Source organism: Thamnophis sirtalis, unplaced genomic scaffold, assembly GCF_051295495.1.
Source record: "Thamnophis sirtalis isolate CommonGarterSnake01/CBP01778 unplaced genomic scaffold, rThaSir2_p1.2 scaffold_14, whole genome shotgun sequence".
Taxonomy (NCBI): Eukaryota; Metazoa; Chordata; class Lepidosauria; order Squamata; family Natricidae; genus Thamnophis; species Thamnophis sirtalis.
The window spans coordinates 31,828,006-31,840,674 of record NW_028261394.1 but is presented as its reverse complement, the minus strand read 5'-3'; the positions used below and the strand labels follow the sequence as shown (position 1 = coordinate 31,840,674).

The following is a 12,669-nucleotide window of genomic DNA, read 5'->3' as shown; positions in this document are numbered from 1 at the left end:
CCCAGGTATTTATGGCTTTTATGATGTTTCCTCCACTCAATTTAGATTTTAATATCTTGCGAATTCATCGAATGTACTTGGCTGAAGTTAATTCCTTGACTTTATTATGCATTAAGTCAGAGGCCTCTAAAATCCCCAAGTACTTGTAGCCTTCTTCTGGTTTTACTGCCTTTATCATTTCTTCATTCTCAAGTTCTATTCCATCATCTTCTATTACCTTGCTTGCTTCGGTTGCCATTGTTGCACATTTGTCAATTCCAAACTGCATACCAATGTCTTGGCTAAATTCTTTTGTGCTTTCAATTAATAAATTCAGTTCAGCTTTTGTTTTACCAAACAGTTTCAAATCATCCATGTACACCAAGTGTGAAATTTTCAGTCCTTTCTTTGTAAGTTCATATCCATAATTCATCTTCTTCAAAATGATTGTCAGTGGTAGCATTGAGAGTATAAAAAGTAGGTGTGAAAGGGAATCGCCCTGGAAAATGCCTTGTTTAATTTCAACTTCACCCAGTACTTCTTCATTAGCTATAAGCTTCAATTTCCAGAGGTTCATTGAAGTTTCCATGAATTTTTGTATGTTGCTGCTGATGCCAAAGATTTTCAGGCATTTTTTGATCCAGCTATGGGGAACTGAATCAAATGCTTTCTTATAGTCTATCCAAGCCATGAACAGGTTGGTTCATCTTTTCTTTGAATTCTTTAGGATTAGTTTGTCAATTAGCAGTTGGTCCTTTGTTCCTCTTGAATTTTTGCAGCATCTTTTCTGTTCTACAGGAAGCAAGTTATTTCTTTCCAAGTATCCATAAACTTGGTTTGCAATGATACAAGTAAGGAGCTTGTATGTTGTTGGCAAACAGGTGATTGGCCTATAGTTTCCAGGATCCTTTCCTTTTTCTTTATCTTTTTGGATCAAAATGTCCTTCCAGTTGTCATCCATTCATTATTTTCAGGTGTTGTTGTTGTTATTGTTATTGTTGTTGTTATTATTATTATTTCTAGAATGGTGTGTGCTAAACTTCCTTGCTTGCTTCTCTGCTAACAAGAACTCCATTATATGCACAGAAACCTTTCAACGTCCTGCCTTCGGCCTCCTGTTTTCTCTTCTGCAACTGCAGACATATAATTTATTAATAAAGTGCCCCTATTATAAGGGAAAGTTAATCTTGCCTACCGAGGCTCTCCAAAGGAAACACTCACTCAACCAAAGCCCTTTGGAGTTCAAGCACTACTTGTATAAAATATCACGCAATATTATTTTATACATCCAGTTTCAAAAGGCCGTCTACTTTTCCCATTAGACTAACAAATTACGGCAATTATGGTCAGTAATGTAGAGGTTTCTCAGCAAATGCTCAGCCCCCGAAGGAAGGGCGACAGAAGGGTGTTAAAGTAACAATGCCTAACGCCAGTGAGTAGATTTGTGCTTAGCTCTCAGGCATAAAGGTGATCCTGTCAAGTTATACTTGGAATATATGCTTAGTCTTGAAATCTATACCCAGTGATTTTTCTCATGATCATTAGAACAAATAGTCTCAATGACATCATGGCTACACCAGCTTCTTAGGTATCCGTACACAGTTTGTCATTGTGTTCTTCAGGGATTTCTTTTTAATCCCATAGACCTTCTATTTCAAATTTCCCATCCAAATGCTACTCATAGACAATCATCCCAAGCTTCATCAACGTATGATCCATCCCTAAAGAGAGCCAGTGTATTCTAGTGGTGAAGATGCTAATTAAGAGAAATCAGGAGATCAGAAGTTCTAGTTTCTCCTTAGACATGGTAGCAAGCTCAAAGCTGACTTTGAGCCAATGTCAACTCACAAAGCATCCCTGGCCTGCTCTCAGGTTGCCATAGGAAAGGGGGGATGGGAAACCAATGAAACAGCACAGCAGCAAAAGACAGATGCGCATTCCAGACTTATCTCTGTCAAGGCTATATCCCGGGTTACTTACAGTGGCCGGAGGGGAGTGATCTCTACAACCCACAAAATTGCCCCGTTGTTGAATGTGATTGATGACACAGATTCATGGGGGGAGGGGGGAAATAGAGTCATGATTGGGGCCATAAATTACATGGGGTTCAGGGCCTGAGGAGGGACATTGATTTAACTAGGGCATCCATCGGAACCTTGACAGCCAGTCCTTCTCTCTCAATCCAATCCACCTCACTGGGTTGTTGTGGGGAAAATAAGAGAAGGTAGTAGTATTAGGCATATTCGCCACCTTGAGTTATTAATAAAGTAATAAGATGGGATTAAAAAAATCAAATCAATAAAGGAACAGATTGTTTATTACTTGCCTCATTTATCAAACATCTCGGTCTCAGATAAATTAGACCCTCTATTTTTTATTTGTTTGTAGCGATCAATGTTTATGTAGCCCATTATAATGCTGGTGAAGGCACAGTCAGGCGCACAGAATCAAGACCACTGGTTAGATCGCAACATAGAAGATTTATTCAACCCTCTATACAGGAATCTAGTCAACTAGAGTTAAACACAAAATTGGCGCCAGATACAGTCCAAGGGAATTCAGGAGAAGTTGGACTTAGAGGGCTTGTGGCAATGCAATGACTCTAAGCTGATGACTCATTTAACTCTGCCCTCTAGCTCTGTCTGCTTTTTTCCTATGGGTAATGGATTTAGAATCGGGATAACTAGCTTGAACTCACTGAAAGACTTTGGGCCAACCATTCCCTCTCAGTTTTCATACAATGCTATGACTAAAATGAAAAATTACATGAAAGCTAACTTTTCATTGATCTCTATACAATCCTTTTTTATAATAAATATTTCTTTGTATGTCTACGTAAATTATCTTCCACATGCCAATGAAATGAGTGGCATATACATTTAATAAATAAATAAAAATAAGCATGTTTTGAAATTTGCATCACTTTGAAAAAAAGAACACTTTTTAAAGCATTTTTTTTAAAAAGAAAGAGAGACATAGAATAGGTATTAAAAAAACCACCATCCCATTTGGGCTCAAGTACAGAATTAGTCTAGACCAGGGGTGTCACACTCACATCGTCTCTATGATGTCAGGTGACCTATTGTGACTTTTCCCCCATTTGGTAAAATGGGGATGGGCGTGGCCAGCGCGTGATGCATCCAACCCACCAGCTGGGAGTTTGACAGTCCTGGCCTAAGACACTCTGCATGAACACAAGAGGGCTTGATCTCAGGGGTGAAATCTACTTACTTTCGCTACTGGTTCGCAAATGTGAGGACCTTCCGCACATGGGCAGAACATCAAAAACAGATGCGATGATGTCTGGGCGGGTGGCCTGCTACTGAGCGTGCCTGAAAGGTAAGTAGAACAGCAAGGGTGGGGAAAGGAAATCCTGCTTTCTAGCTAATATAAACCGTGCAACACAGCTGATCATTGGAAATATGGGTTCATGCAAATCGGTAGCATTTTTTTAAATCACCGGTTTAGGTGAATTGGTAGCTTTTTTTACTACCGGTTCAGGCAAACCGGTCCAAACTGGTAGCATTTCACCCCTGCTTGATCTGATTCTCCCTGAATGCCTTATCTGGTCAATCCCAGGTAAAAGCTGCCAGTTTGCCTGTGTAACTGGCAGACAACAATAAAGTAACTAGTTTGAGCATTCACATGTTAGTCTGGTTGTTTGTGCTTGACAATCAGCTACTTCATTTAAGAAGCAGGTTGCTCATTTCAAAATTAAGAAATATTCTCCTTTTCTGATCTGATATGCTTTGAAAGGTTCCTTTGGAATCCTAATGGGGCTCTTGATGTGCTGTAGTTTTCAATGTCACTTAATTTCCTCACAATTTGTTTTCAATGCCACTTAATTTCTTCTGCAAATTGCTTTCCAAATTTAAAATGATTGTAGCTCGTGCTGCCTGTTTTTCCACATTTTTATTCCAAGTTATTCCACATTACGTACAAATATGTGTTCTTTCTAGATACATGAAGCATTTTTTTTGTAAAAAAAAAAGAGGTGCCTGAACATGGTGGCAAAATAGCCAAGAGTTGGAACATTATAATGGAGTTGGAATTTGAATGTCTACACTTGAAAGTGTGGCTTATTTTGACTAGATTGCTTTTCTCCACGGTCATTCCTGACCTCCTGCATTACTTTCAGTGGATTATTTTATTTTTTTCCACCAAGGGAGATTTTTAAGCATGGACCAGAGTAGATAAGTGATATTGGTCAAAGCCACTACTAGCAAACCCTGGAATTATTGACCACTTTAATAGCTCTTGCTGACCTCCAAATGAAACTTCACCTTTGGTTATTAACATGTCTTTCCACTTTTATGATTTTTTTGGAACATAATTTGTCACAGTTTTTATCTGCTCAGAGCAAACGTTAGGCTTTTAAAAACTGAGTTATCTTTTTCACAACTGCTAACAATTACACATCACAGAACAGAGTGGTTGGAAAAACCAATTATGAAAAGACCCGCGTGGAAAGCACTGTTGGGAAGTCTTGAATTATAGATTTTTGAAGTATAGCCATCTTAGCAGCACCGCATCGAGGAAATGGAAAGAAGGAGCCATGTTTGGAAAATTGCCTGTAAGATCTACAAGGGAAGATAAAGGATGCAGAAATTAATTGCCCTTGTTTTGTGTGAGGCATCAGCAGTGTTAGTTTCAAAAGGCAGGTGAAACTGTGCTGTGGTGTGTGCGTATCTCTCCTCGCAAAGTGACATCTGATAATTACGGCAATGTCACTTTCATCCACTGTAGAAAGATCTCAATGTCTGAGACCGACTTTGGAAATATAAATGGAAAACACCACCTCTGCTCTAATTGGCCATCCTTTGTCCCATGATTTCTTATAGCAGTTATTTGTTTATTTAAGGACATTCATATACAATGCATTAATTGCACTTTTAACTTGGGAATGAAGCTCTCAACAAGGACGTGGGATAGGCTGTAATCATCTCGGTATATTTCAGAACAACTGAAGTTGTGCAAACAGCATCCTTGTTCTCCAAACAAGCCAAGTTCAAAATATCTCAATCTTTTCAAATAACACAATTTTTGGGGAAGCAGGACACTCCCCCTCCCCATGAGAGAGTGAGAGAAAGAGAGTGCAGACAGCTCCTAGAGTAATGCTTTAAGTGACTGATAGTTTGCTTTAGTTTGGGAAGATTCTACCCATGGGTGAGGAACTATAAAGAAATCCACTCAGAATCATAAGCCTTTCTTGGGTTTTTGAACCTGGGAGTTCCTCAGATAAAGTCTTGTAAGATTCCTGTGAAGAAAATCTGTGGATTTTATTCAACCTTTGTGTCCGAGATAAAGCTCACTGGAAAAAATTAATCCACCTCCAAAATTCATGCCCAGTCTAATAGCAACAGCACTTAGACATATTCCACTTTACCGCCCTCTCTAAATGGTTTACACTGTCAGCATATTGCCCCCAACAATCTGGGTCCTCATTTTACTGACCTCGGAAGGCTGAGACAACCTTGAGTCGGTGAGATTAGAACTGCCGAACTGCAGGCAGCCGACATTCAGCAGAAGTAGCCTGTAGTACTGCATTCTAATCACTGTGCCACCATGGCTCTAATACCTCCCCCCCCCCCTTATGATAGTTTTTGAAACAATTTGAGAGCTGTTTCAAAATGTTGACAGTCACAGGCCTAGAATGACAACTGCCTTTCTGTTTCCTAAAGGCCTGGTGGGGTGATGGAAAATATGTAGAATGTTATATGAAAAATTAATTATAGTAAAGAATAAAATGTTCCGCACCTAAATGCAATGAGTGACATGGCGTCTCAGTGGCTGAGCTTGTTGATCCGAAAGGTTGGTAGTTCAGCGGTTCAAATCCCTAGCGCTGTGTAACAGAGTGAGCTCCTGTTACTTGTCCCAGCTTCTGCCAACCTAGCAGTTCGAAAGCATGTAAAAAATGCAAGTAGAATACTAGGGACCACCTTTGGTGGGAGGTAACAGCATTCTGTCCCCCTTCAGCATTTAGTCATGCCGGCCACATGACCATGGAGACGTCTTAGGACAGTGCTGGCTCTTCAGCTTTAAAATGGAGATGAGCACTGCCTCACGACTAGCGACTAGCACATATGTGCAAGGGGAACCTTTACCTTTATCCTTTAAATGCAGTGAAATGCATATGCGCATGCCCACACGTGTGAGTACCTAATGCAAAGTATTTCTTCAACAGCTCTCTTTTTCTGCCAAAGTGTTTTCCCAAAGCACACGCACACTGCTGGAATTTCACCTTTATTCTCCTTTGCATCGCAACTGCGACACATTCTATTAACAACAGTTCACCGAGTGTTAAGATCTCCCACTAGCAAACTTCAAAGCTAATCATAGCATGCTCCCTATACCTCCCCACGCTTGGCGTGTCAAAAGCATTTGTTTTAATCAGACTTACAACTTCATTATCATGACTAAACATGGACTGGCTGAGTGTTGTTGCTTGTATGCCATGGTGTAACATTAATATAAAACTGAACTCCCACCTAGCCTGGTGACAAAGAATATTTGAGTAATAATTGTTTGCTTTGGTAAATGTCTTGGTGTCATTTCGAGATTAGCTGATGCATTTTTAATCAGAGCCTGTTGCTCACTTCTCCATTCATAATTAGTGGGGGAATCGCATGAGACAAGATTACTGACTGATTTATTATTAGAACACACATATTGTATGCGTGCTGGGGAAGACAGGTCTGCAGAGAAAAGGAGACAGCCTTACACTGTCTCCAAGGATTTTCTTCCCTAAAAAGGAAGCTTTTGTTTTTCTACTTTAGTCTTAGCATGATTAAGAATTTACTTTGGATTTGGTCCATGTGCTTTTGAGCTTTTTTTAAGGGTGCAAAGTGGCTGTTGTTGAAGTCTGTCTTTGAGTCTGATCCATACATCTTCCTGGAATCTTCTTGGTTGCCCGTATTTCAACCAACAAATGTTCTGTCTTACACATTGGCAAAAAAAATCAGAACACCAAATAAAAGCTGGGCAGACACGACTTCGTGAATGACCCGCACTCTGTCAAGGACCTGGGAGTACTCATTTCTAATGATCTAAGTGCCAGAGTTCACTGTAATGGCATTGCCAAAAAGGTATTAAGAGTTGTTAACCTAATCTTGCGAAGCTTCTTCTCTGGCAATATTGTATTGCAAACTAGGGCATACAAAACCTTCACTAGACCTATTCTCGAATACAGCTCATCTGTCTGGAACTCGCACTGCATATCAGACATTAATACAATCAAGCAAGTCCAGAGATGTTTCATGAGAAGAGTCCTCCACTCCTCTGCTCACAACAGAATACTTTATACCACCAGACTTGAAATTTGGGGCTTAGACAACCTAGAACTACACAGCCTATGATCTGACCTGAGTGTAGTACACAAAATTATCTGCTACAATGTCCTACCTGTCAATGACTACTTCAGCTTCAACCGCAACAATACACAAGCACACAATAGATACAAACTTATGGTAAGCTGCTCCAAACTCAATTGCAGAAAAGACAACTTTAGCAACTGAGTGGTCAATGCCTGGAATGCACTACCTGACACTATGGTTTCATCCCCAACCCCCCATAACTTTAACCTTAAAGTGTCTACTGTTGACCTCAGCCCATTGCTAAGAGGTATGTAAGGGAGCGTGCATAAGTGCACCAATGTGCCTACCATTCCTGTCCTACTGGCCCTACTTATTCCTATCCATTTCCTGTATTCATAATCATGTTTACTCACATGCAGGTCACCACTACTAGTGCCTGAACTGGTCCAAACCAGCTGAATACCACCCCTGTTCTTGTGAATATTTCTATTTACTTGATATTGCAAATCCTTTTCTGGACCTTCACCTTTTAAAGCAGAACACAGTTACCTAGAGATATCCATCAAAAATCTCACTTCTGGTTGATAGTTACAACCATCAACATGCAGAAGCAAAATGCTAAAAATAAAAAAGTAAGAAAATAAGTGTGGGATTCTATTATCAATTTAGTAAATATTTTTTTGGAACAACCCTCTATACATACATTGTCTTCATGGAAGGGGACTATGCTCTGACTAACTACCACACTAGTGTGGCCATACTTGGAATACTGCAGGGACGTGCAGTCAGGGGAGGCAGGGGAGGCGGGGCCTCACCAGTGTCATGAGGAAAAGAAAAGAAAAATTAAAAGGAAAAAGGCTAAGGTAGTTGCTGCCAGAATCCAGAGTCACAGTGGATGACTCTGAGTCTGCTTAGTGCTAACTTCAGAGGGAGGTGAGAGAACTACGGGCCTCCTTTGCATAAGGAATTAAGCAAGGGTTAAAAGGCGAAAAATTCCTTATACAAAGGAGGCACGTGGTTCTCTGCCTCCTGATCTGGCAGCAGCAAATCTTGCCTAAGTTGCCTTTTTATTTTTACATTTTTTACATTTTCATCATGGTGGGCGGACAAGAGGAGAGTTGAAATCCACAGCTGGAAAAGGTATGTGGATCGGATGGAGGGAGGGGGGAAATTCAAAATTATTGTAATTTAATTTGTAATTTTTTATTGTGAGTAATTTTTGTGTGTATGTGCGTGTGTTTTTTCTTCACTTCACTCAAACAAACTCTCTCTCAATTTGAGAGAGAGTTTGTTTGAGAAGAGAGGGGCAGCCCTCTCCCCCCCACTGGGAGCCCCATCCTGATCCCCTCTCCCTTTCCTCCTCCTCCTCTCCCCTTTCTTTGCCGGCTGCCGCCTTGCCCCCCGCCTCCTCCCTCCCCGCCGTTGTGTCCGACAGGCCAGGCGTCTCGTGTTTATGGCGGACATCAACGTGAGATGCCTGGCCTGTCGGACACAGCGGTAGGGTCGGAGGAGGCGGGGGGTGAGGCAGCGGAGCGCAGCAGTGGCAGGGACGTCCCCACCGCTGTGTCTGACAGGCCAGGCATCTCGCATTTATGTCCGCCATAAACGCAAGACACCTGTTGGACACAGCAGTGGGGTCGGAGGAGGTGGGGGGCGAGGCGGCGGAGCACGGCAGCGGCAGGGATGTCCCCACTGCTGTGTCCGACAGGCTAGGCATCTCCCGTTTATGTCCGCCATAAACGTGAGACGCCTGGCCTGTCGGACACAGCGGCGGGGACATTGCTTCTTGCCGCTGCAGCGCTCTTGCCTCACCAACCATAATCCTCACGTCACTGGAATACTGCATGCAGTTCTGGTCCCTATGATACAAAAAAGATGTTGAAACCCTACAGAGAAGAGCAACAAAGATAATAAAGGGCCTAGAAGTTAAATCTTATGATGTTCAGTTGAAGGAGCCAGGTATATATACCTGGAAGGCAGCTTGGAGGTCTTCTAGTCCAATACTCTGCTCAAGGAGACCCTATACCAAATGGTATAGAAGACCCTATACTATTTCAGACAAGTGGTTATCCATCTCTTCTTAAAAGCCTCTAGTAATGAAACAACTTCAACTTCTGAAGGCAGGCTGATCCACTTGTTAGTTGTTCTCACTGTTAGGAAGTTTCTCCTTAATTCCAGGTTGCTTCTCTACTTGATTAATTTCCATCCATTGTTTCTTGTCTTGCCTTCTGGTGCTTTGGAAAATAAGTTGACCACCCCCTCTTCTCTGTTGTAGCCATACCCAGCTTTTGCAATTGTTCTTCATATATTTTAGTCCCCAGTCCCTTAATTATCTTAGTTCAGAGGTGGGATTCAGCAGGTTCTGACCAGTTCTGAAGAACTGATAGCAGAAATTTTGAGTAGTTCGGAGAACTGGTAAATACCACCTCTGACTGGCCCTGTCCCCATCTATTTTCTGCCTCCCAAGTCCCAGCTGTTCAGGAGGGAACAGGGATTTTGCAGTAACCTTCCCCTGGAGTGGGGAGAGAATGGAGATTTTGTCCCACCACTGCCTTACTTGCTCTACTCTGCATTCTTCTCTGCATCCTTCTCTCAACATCTTTTTTTTAGGTCTTAGCATATCAAAAAGAAGGATTAGGATGGATAATTTTCTTCCAGTAGTTGAGGGGCTGTCACAGAGAAGCGAGGATTGACTTATTCTCCAAAGTATCAGAGGGCAGGACAAAAAGTAATGGGTGGGAGCTTGTTAAGCAGTTTGTTAAGAGCCAAGGTGGCGCAGTGGTTAAATGCAGCACTGCAGGCTACTGCTAGATCAGCAGTTCAGCGGTTCAAATCTCACCGGCTCAGGGTTGACTCAGCCTTCCATCCTTCCGAGGTGGGTAAAATGAGGACCCAGATTGTTGGGGGCAATATGCTGACTCTCTGTAAACCGCTTAGAGAGGGCTGAAAGCCCTATGAAGCGGTATATAAGTCTACTGCTATTGCTATTGCTATCCAACCTAGAAATAAGGAGAATTTATTTTTTGTCAGTGAGAACAATTAATCAATGGAACAGCTTGCCTCCTGGAGTTGTGGGTGCTCCATCACTGAAGGTTTTCAAAAATAGACTAGACAACCATTTCATCTGGACAGTATAAGGTCTCCTGCCTTGAGGAAGGGTTTGGACTAGAAGACCTTCCAGCCCAATGATTCTATATTCTTCCTTCTTCCTCTGGAGGTCTTGGATAACCACATATTTTCATTTGGTGGTTGGACATTTTTATAATAACTTAACAGGAGCATAATCTTTCCCCCTCCTCTCCTCTGCCCCCTCCCCTAAGAACACTAGATAAAGCACAGTTAAAATGTTTTACAGACATAAGGAGAACATTTTATCTGTGATAAAGAATCAATATTTCAAGCTAGCAACGTTAACACTTTGAAATGGTAAATCACAGCTTCTCATTTAAATTGTTGGCCCATGGAGAATAAAAGTTAAAGCATCAACTATTTATATTCATTTTCTACAATGCAACAGTGACAGAGGGAGGAAGAGAATAAGCAAACATGTCAAATATGCTTTTGGATTACACAAATAAATGTAAGGAGGTGGAAATAAAGTGCTTAATTAACATCAGCATTGGAGTCCTTTCTCTCTTCCCTAGAAAAAAAAATGTGATTAATGTTGCTTAAATGTGAGCATAAAATAAAACAAAACCTCCTTAAGCTCAGAAGCACTCTTGGTTATGATTTTGGTTATAGATACCAAAATATTTTCATTATTTGCATTGGCAACAGCAGAACTGTGTTTAGATTGAAATAGTCCCGGATGTATATAGGGGAAAGTTATGGGAGAATATTTTATCCAGTGGAAAATTTTGGTTGAACATGCCAGTATGTGGGGGGAAAATAGATTTTTAAAAAAAGATTTCAAAACTCCTATTATTTTTTATTAGGTTACCTCTGATGTATTCAGGCTTTCAAGTTCTACAAAACTCATCCATCACACCATATCTTTTATCACTTAATATCTATGCCAACCCATTGAGAAAGGGGGGGAAAAGTTAGGAGACTAATCTCTGGGCCAAGACAACTTTTGAGGCTGCTTCTTTGAAATGTTTTTTTTTTAGCCTTGGGATAGAAAAAACCCAGTATCACATTTTAGAAAGAAATGAAAAGTATTATGAGGGAGGAAGAAAACAATGCTGTCTAGCATGATATGACTGGGGGTGGGGAAGAAGAATGACAAAGATTTTAGAAAGGGATAGTTAATGTTACTTGGGGTAAAAACAAAGGCTTGACAACTATAGCAATAAACTGAGTTATGCATTATTTAGAGGGAGGGAGGAAGGAAGAAGGAAAAGGGAGGGAGGGAGGAAGGAAGGAAAAGGGAGGGAGGAAAGAAGGAAAGGGGCGATGGAGGGAGGAAGAAAGGAAGGAAAAGGGTGGGAAGAAGGGAGGAAGAAAGGAAGGAAGGAAAAGGGAGGGAGGGAAGAAGGAAGGAAAAGGAAGGGAGGGAGGAAGAAAGGAAGGAAAAGAGAGGGAGGGAGAAAGAAAGGAATAGGAAGGAAGGAAGGAAGGAAGGATGGAAGGAAAAGACTTACTCTTTTTAGTCATATATTCTTTTATGACTGACATGGCACAGGAAAACCTAGTAAAATGACAATATATTTCTTATCTGAAAAGAAAAGCAGCCAAACCTCAAGGTAACAGATTAGGATGAACTTGGAGCTGAGAGACAGACTGCTTCAACTCCAGGCACTGTAAACAATGAGAGACAATTTTTCAATCAGAAAACATTTCCCCCTTTCCTGCATCCTTACAAAGTTCTTTCTAGCGGCTATTGTTCACATATGGCACAGCTGTCCCTGGGCTATCACCATATGTAAGAACATGAGATTTTTATGACTGCTTCTTTGTAAGATTTATGAAGCTGATCTACATTCAGCCATTTTTCAAGATTGAACAGAAAAGGAAGCGGGAGAGCGAGACAACTCTGGGAAAATAAAACATACGGTCAAGAGATCTGCTGTGTCCCAATAGAGAGTTAAACCCATTGCAATCCAATGAAACCCACATCTCCTGTTATGCTGAGCAAAATGGAATGGGTCACGATGGAAAAGCTGGCTCCCACTTTCTGATCCAAAATAACACTGAGAACTTCCACAGCTCCTTAGGCTTCTGGGAAGGAGAAATAAGAATGAGGGCTTTGTCCCATCACTCCTGGGTGCAGCTAAATTAGATAGAAAACGGGGTGTCTCATAGTTCAGATATGGTCCTCCAGGGAAGATGTTTTGTGCTAATGGGTTCTCTATGCAACATGCCAGGAGCTAGCCCTGCTTAGGTAAAGTGTGCCAAGACCCAACCCTATTTGGGGCAGCAGTTCTTTTTTTAAAGA

At 41.3% G+C, this 12,669-nt stretch overlaps 1 protein-coding gene and 1 pseudogene across 1 annotated transcript in view; one reads left to right on the top strand and one right to left on the bottom strand.

The window, feature by feature from the left end:
• MAF (MAF bZIP transcription factor) overlaps window positions 1-12,669 on the bottom strand; it is a 248,201-nt gene that overhangs the window by 104,030 nt on the left and 131,502 nt on the right. The gene's annotated exons all lie outside the window — the stretch shown is intronic.
• Window positions 6,885-7,670, top strand: LOC148042768 (uncharacterized; annotated as a pseudogene).